This window comes from Montipora capricornis, chromosome 3 (genome assembly GCF_036669925.1).
Source record: "Montipora capricornis isolate CH-2021 chromosome 3, ASM3666992v2, whole genome shotgun sequence".
Lineage (NCBI taxonomy): Eukaryota > Metazoa > Cnidaria > Anthozoa > Scleractinia > Acroporidae > Montipora > Montipora capricornis.
The window spans coordinates 8670878-8678299 of NC_090885.1; the positions used below are offsets into that span (position 1 = coordinate 8670878).

Sequence of the window (7422 nt, forward strand, 5' to 3'; positions counted from 1 at the left end):
TCCGGTTCTGCTTAGCTCTTAAAGGTTTCTTATAACATAGTTCGCCTGCTTCACAAAAGGACCTTTACTACAACCTTCGTTATAATTAACAGATTGGTCTCACAAGCCTCCTGTGGTTCAGTCTGTGTCAGGGTATCCAAACTAGTAGGCGGAAGGTCATGGGATCAGTTCCTGCATGTAGGAACACTCGGATTTATTCTTCGAGCGGCATGTTTTTGTCACTAAGTACTGCCATAAATTAATCATTTAAATTCATAATAATTATGCGTATTGTTCCTTGATTGATTCTGCAAATGAAAATGAAATGTATGCAGTTAGAAGATTTGTTTTTTTCAAAAGGATATGGATTGCAATGACTGACACAACGTTTGAATAAAGAAAATGACATCCTTCAGACAATACGTCCCTACAGACAGTTTAATAGGGCGCTAAATGTTATGTCATAATGGAGGGAGAAAATATGGTGAGTTTGATACCACATTGCTAAAATCTGCGAACGCTTCTCAGGTCTGACTGACCAGGTAATCTGTACGTTACACTCAATCCACAGTCCACCATCGTTAGTCCAATCCCTCCTTATTTTCCTCGACCAGCACCTTTCGGACCGCCGTTTCGTGCCGTTGTATGCTTGAAGAGGAAATAGAATTCCGGCTAGTAATCGCTTAGAATGAAAAATGTAACGTTATCTATCAAAAGTCTTCATGAATAAGGAGCCCCGAAATCCCAAGATATGTTTGCTCCAACACCTTCGATTTCCACAAACATGTTTGCTGGAACCGGAGCGCACAGTACTTCTTAGCATTTTGTTTGCAGCGCGGATTTTTCTGGGAGTGTGGGATTTTACTTTGTTTGCAGTGTGCGAAGAAATTTTTGTTTGCAGTGTGCAAAGTTTGATTGTTTGCAGAGTGCGAGGGTCTTTTTTCGGCGTGTGCGATGACTTTTTGTTTGCAGTGTGGGGATTTATTTTGTTTGCAGAGGGCCGGATTTATTTTGTTTTCAGAGTGGGATTGTATTTTTTGTCGAGAACTAGAATTTACTTTGTTTGCAGCGTATTTTATTTTGCGAGATGAGCAACTCTTTGTAATGTAATGATGGATTAATGGAAAAAGTGTCTCCCTTAGGGGCCACCGTGGATGAGATGCAAAGAGCATGTGAAAGTGATGTAAGAGAGGGCTAAAACAAGGGCGATCAGATAAGCTAACGCCATCTTTCAGGCCTGAACCCTTCTATGTACTGGATAAGTCCAGGAACAGTGTCATAGTTGAATTCCCCGATGGTGTTCACCACAAAAGAAACTCTAACCATGTGAAGAAATTTGTGGAGAAAAATGGTGTATCTAAGGACCGAGAGCCAACTCAGTCGCTTACAGCGTCAAGTGATTCTGTGACCAACGATTTGCCAGTTACGACAGATGAGGATTCCCTGAAGCAGCCTGTAGAGCCAGCAAGAAGCGCCTCGGAACCAAAGATAAGGCCAACTATCGAGCAGAGACCAGTGAAGACCAGAATGCAGCCGTCCCGGTTCAAGGACTTTGTTATGTATTAATTTTCCTGAGTGAATTTGACATTTACATCGTACATTTTAACTATTTTCATTGTCTCTTGTTGCGTAAGTTTTTCACCAACAGTTGCAACTTGAATATTAGTTAAAGGAATTGTTTTATTCTTTGCATGGCTGACGAGGTGGCAGCCATAATAGAGCCGAAGTGCAAGAGTGTTGTGTATGAAGAAAAAAATTTTGAGCGCTCCAGAGAAATGCAAGATAAGGTAAGGGAGAAAAGACTGCTTACCATATGACTTCAAGAAGCAATGGAAGCACGTGTTTTGATGTCTTTAGACAAACTGGCATGACGCGACATTCCCCATGGCATGTTTCACACTTTGGTGATTTAGTACTTGGCATTGATTTTATCCAACTTAATTATTGCACATTCCTGTTACATGAGCTCAGGAGCATTTTTACATCTAGTACCTTTCGTTCACTGAAAGGATACCAACTAATCACAAGTTAATGCGTCGAAGCATATTAATCTGCTTGCGCTTTCAGCCTTTGTTGCTCGTGTGAACAATCCTTCACGTCTTGCGCAGATTATGAACATGTTAGTGCAGCGAATCGTGCCTAAATTTATTGTGCTTATCTGAGAAGACTAAAAAATGTTATAATTTACAGTTGTCAGAGTGAAGGCGGTTGTCCTCATGCTTGGAGGACAGGAACGGTTCTCAAATTGGTCAACTTGTTTGAGGGTAAAAATAGACCATTTTACAGTTCTAGCTAAGTTACCTGGCCTACGAATGGAAGTGAGGCTGCCGGTGACCCTGTTTTGAAACAAACCTCCATGCTTTTGTAATGTCAATACAGACTAATTAGAATTACAACAACACAATTTGCATGATAAAAGCAGTCGGGGCTGTATCAATGCAAGGTCACCGGCAGCCTCGCAGCCATTCATAGGCTAGGTCGCAGAGCAAACAACTGTAAAATGGCCTATTGCCGAGTCTATAGCACTAACTTTAGATAGAATCAATGATGTAGAGATTGGAAGTATGACATATCATGTAGAGGTTGAAAATCCATTCATTTTGTCCATCGGAGAGTCACTCTGTACTCGTACAAATTCGATTGTAAAGCAGTTGGTCGGGCAACGATAATTATAGTCCTAATGAAAAATGTGTGACAACAACTCGTTTCCACTCCTGTATTGTTGAATTTATCGCAGTAAACTTTGAGGATAAACTTTGTAGTTGAATAAACTCAGTAGACGTTGAGGATAAACTTCGTAGATGAATAAATCAGTGTTTAAAACAAACGCTTTAAGAAACTAAACAATTTGTTGAAAGCGCAATTCCATGTAGCAAACAATGGACCAATTCGGCTTGCGCAATGTTGTACCCAATTCAAATCTTTTGGGAATAAAACGTTTTGTTCCAAATATTTCCATATCATTTAAATGTAAATGCTTCATCATTGTCAGGCAAATTAAACACTCAAAGAATCTTAACCCCGAGAGATTTGAATTGGGTACAACATTGAGTTAGCCGAATTGGTCTATTGCTAAGTGGTATCCATCTGAGCACATAATCAAGTTATGGAGAATGCATTTTTCACACTGATCAGAGATTTTTTCTTTTCTTATCATTTCCGTATTATGATCAATGCTCAGTTTGTTTATTACCCTTAAAAGCTGTTGTTCATCCTGTGTTTTCAACCATTCTAACCTTCACACCCTTGCTGTATTATTGCCCCCTCCTCAGGGTTTTGGCCCAGAGGCCAAAACCCGAGGAGGCAACCTAGAAGCCCCCGCGCAAAAAGGAAAAAGATGGAAATTTGTAGATATTTTATATGTAAATTGGTAGATATTTGTATGCACCTTATGTCAAAATGGCCGCCATTTTAGTATTCTTTTGTTTCCATGCAACTTGGCCCTTGTGGCCTCGTTCAAAAGTTAAATATTCTTTTGAATTTTACGCTTGAAAGCGAGGCCATAAGGGCCAATTTGCATGGAAACAAAAGAATACTAAAATGGCGGCCATTTCGGAATAAGGTGTATAGGGGAAAGCATCACGATTTGCTCAACCTGACGCGCGAGGTGGTATCGGTATTGTTTCCCAAATTCGCGAGATGTTCTGGGTAACTTGAGTTACGATGCAGAAAGTCACAACGAACATCGATATCGAAGAGTGGTTCGATTGAAGGAGAGTGATTTTCAAATATTTACAGCGATCCCTTTTACTTTGAAAATCAAGGATTCTAGTATCTGATAGAAAATCATATTGCCTGAGTCAGAAATCGATTTGTGAGGCACAAACAGGGGCGACGATTTGTCAGACACAAATCAGATGTCGGGCAGTGTTATCGAGCAGGTGTCATCTTATAAGTTGCTCGGTGTCCATCTGTCGCACGATTTGTCGTGGTCTATTCACTGTGACTATATTGTGAAGAGAGCACGCAAGCAAGCACGCCTCTCTATGCCGTACGAGTCTTAAGGAAATCAGGCCTCCGACCAGCTGGTCTCATTCAGGTTTATTGTAGCCTTGTGCGGTCCGCGTTACCCCCTGGTTCAGTTGGTGGAAAGCGTGCAGAAGTCTGCACTAAGAATCATATTTCCAGATTGCTCTTATGAGTCGGCACTCATGAGCTGTGGCTTGCCTACGCTGTGGGCGCGCCGTGATGAGGCTTGCAGGCGTTTCATTTCTAACATCAAGGAGTCCGGTTTCATTGTACACCTGCTGTCAGAACCCACGAATGTCGCTCATGGGTACGGGTTGAGGTCGGGTTTTTCCCCGTTCTGAATTCCACATTGTCAGAACGGACCGCCTTAGTAATTTCGTTACTCACAGTTACAATAGGGTTTAATTGTTTTTGCCTTCTGTGCCTAAGTGTATTTATGTGTTCTGTGTAGAATTGACCTCCCTTGTAATTTAGTGTTACACTACCAAAGGGTGTTAGTGTTACACTACCAAAGGGTTAAGTTTATACTTGTTAAGCGCATTTGAAAACTGAATTGTTGAATTTGTGCTATAGAAATAAATTTCATCGTTATTATTATTATTATTATTATTATTATTATTATTATTATTATTATAATAAATAAACTGATTATTTATTTATTTTAGTAACAGAGGCGATAGACAGTCTCGGCCCACTAATTGCTAAACGCAACCTCAGAAAGCAAAAGCATAGTCTCAGTATCAACATTTTCAAACAATCTTCGATCATATTACAAAAGTTATTTACAAAACATGATAACCGAGTTTTGTTCCTATTTTATGGTATCTCAAGGTACAGTGGAAAGATCCACGTGGATCAATAAGATGACCACGAAAGATGACAACGAAATATTTTTCTATTTTATGTTCCTGTTCCTGTTTTACTGCCATATTTTCAAGGCATTTCCAGAATTATGTAAACTGATGTTCAATTGATAGCGTATAAAATAAACGTTGATAGAAATTGAAAATAAAATGGCCGTTTGTTGTTGCCCATCCTTTCCTAGCATCTTTCACGTTCATTTACCTACCTACTGAATTACACGTAGCATAATATGAAGACATCACAATGCACAGCACACATTAATTGGAAAACACCTCAACTGCCATCCAAATTATCTTAGGCGGGGGCAGATATTGTGAAAACTATTACTAGTTTAGACATTAGCTAGAGTGTCAAAAGGGACAAGATATGCTGGCTTTTAGACAGTAAATACCACATACTACTGACAAAATGAAGTACCTACATGGTTTTCATACACACATTCATTAAGTTCTTAATTACTGGCCCCAAGGAAAACAGTGAGTTTTGTTTTCTCGAGACCCTCAGAGGACATTGAGGGTCTCGAAGAAACAAAACTCAATGTTTCCTGTGTGGCCAGTCATTCATTGTTTTGCTATACCTCCCAACTCAAAATGGAACAATGCACGGAATTTTACTCGGAATTTGCTGCTGTTTCAAAGTTCAAGTCGTTGTTTACCTAGAGAATTAGTGAGTTTTGACCCATGACACGTGACACGTTCTCCTCCAATCGGAAAACGCATTTGAGTTGGGAGGTATAACAAACATGTTTTAATAATCCTAGAAGCCGTGAGACAACACACCGAATGCAAATATGGCGGACCACTCGGGCTGTCCGGGTTGAGATGCGCGGAGTCGAGGGTAGTTAGACCACGGCTTTTCCCTGTTGTTTTGGTTGTCGCGAATGGCTGAACGTGTGCTAACTGAGGAGGATATCCCGGAAACTTTTCTCGCTGGTAGAGAGCCCCAGATATTAAAATGCGACGAACTTCGTTTTTGGCTGAAATGTAGAGGCGATTCATTGAAGGGGTTGAAAACAAAAGCAGCGCTCAAAATACCATACCTGTGCAAAATCGGACTATACGAGCTGAAAGTAATTTTATTTATTTCTTTGATCGTGAGCGGGCAGTATCCTGAGAATCCTGCAATCTGATTGGTTCCGGGAGCGGGCAGTATTTTCCTATCTCCTGACCACGGTCATGGTAACCAACTACGCTAAGCGCAGAGTGAAGTTGCGAATTGAAAGAGCGAAGTTTCCATTTGTCCTAATTGTTTTTTGCAATAGAGCAGTGTTAATACGTTATTGTTCAACTTTCTCATAAAAAAACAATGGATTCTGACGAAAGCTATCACAGTGAAAGCGAATTTTATTACCCAAACGAAGAGGATAAAGAGAACAACGCTGAGGAAACTGAACCAAGCTTCACCATGAGTGATGTAGTTTCTCCTACCTTTTAAAAATAGAATTTAGAAATAAATAAAAATGTTATACACCTGCCTTGGTCGGTCCGTATTGGGAAAAACTGTGCCCTCTTTCTCGAGTACGGCCCTCGGCCTGCGGGCTCGGGCCGTACTCGAGACCTCGGGCACAGTTTTCCCGATACGGACCTCCGGCCGGTGAATACCATATATTTGTTTCCGCTGTCAGTGCCATCACAGCCTTAGAAAAAATGATCCTCCCCACAATTTAAAAGCTGCATTGTGCATTTTCAGTAGAGAGGTCACGAATGCCTCTTGCTCTTGTGTTGCTGGCCAGGTCGGGTTTTGCAACCACATTTTGGCTGTTTTGTTAAAATTGTGCAAGTTTTTATTATATGAGTCCTTCTTGGCTGTCGGCCCATTTTCCTCGTCGTCAGATTCAGAGTTGTAAAACTCCTTTGGGACATCTGAGCTAATCCTTGAGCGAATGTTTTCGCAGTCCTCACCAAAATGCTTATGACAGTGGCATAATTGGGAAGGCCAGTATAAAAGTTAACTTCTGCATCAGACTTGAAACGATCCTGAGAGAAAATAAACGGGAAGACATTGTCTCCTGGTGCTGCTCATTTTCGGTAATCTTTCTGTCCAGTTCATCGTTCTTCTTTCGAAGGCTCGAAAACTCCTTTTGTGCTTCTAACAGTCTAGCCTCGAGATCCTCTACTTTCTTTCGTTGATCCATTTCCACGTTACTCTCAACACTGATATCGGGCTCATTTGTTTCGTTGGCTCCACTTGTACTGGGAAATATTTCATCTGAACTTTCAACAGCTGAAGACGCGATGTTAATTTCAGAAGCAGGGGCGGATGTAAACAATTGTTTCTTCGAAGATACCGGCAAAGGCAGCCTTTCATTTGGTGCTTTTCTTTTCCTTGGAGATGGAACAGACCAAGCAAATCGTGACGGTACACTTCCCTCCACAACATAAGTTCGTCGAGCGAGCGACTTTCTCAGATCTTCTCGTCTAAAAGTGCAAAGAGCAAACTTTCGTGTCTCCAGTGATTCGCCAGTTCTTTCCTCCCTCTCGTTAGATCGCGTGAATCCACTTCTTCCTCAGTAACGGTTGATTTGGAAATTCAAAAAAAGGATACTTTTTCTCCAGTTGGCGATTTTACACCTTTCTGGTTACATTAAGGAACACAGCAATGAGTAGGCAT

The 7422-nt window shown here is 40.9% G+C and overlaps 1 pseudogene; it reads right to left on the reverse strand.

Moving 5' to 3' along the window:
* Window positions 1-6441: 6441 nt before the first annotated feature.
* On the reverse strand, window positions 6442-7422 carry LOC138039801 (uncharacterized; annotated as a pseudogene).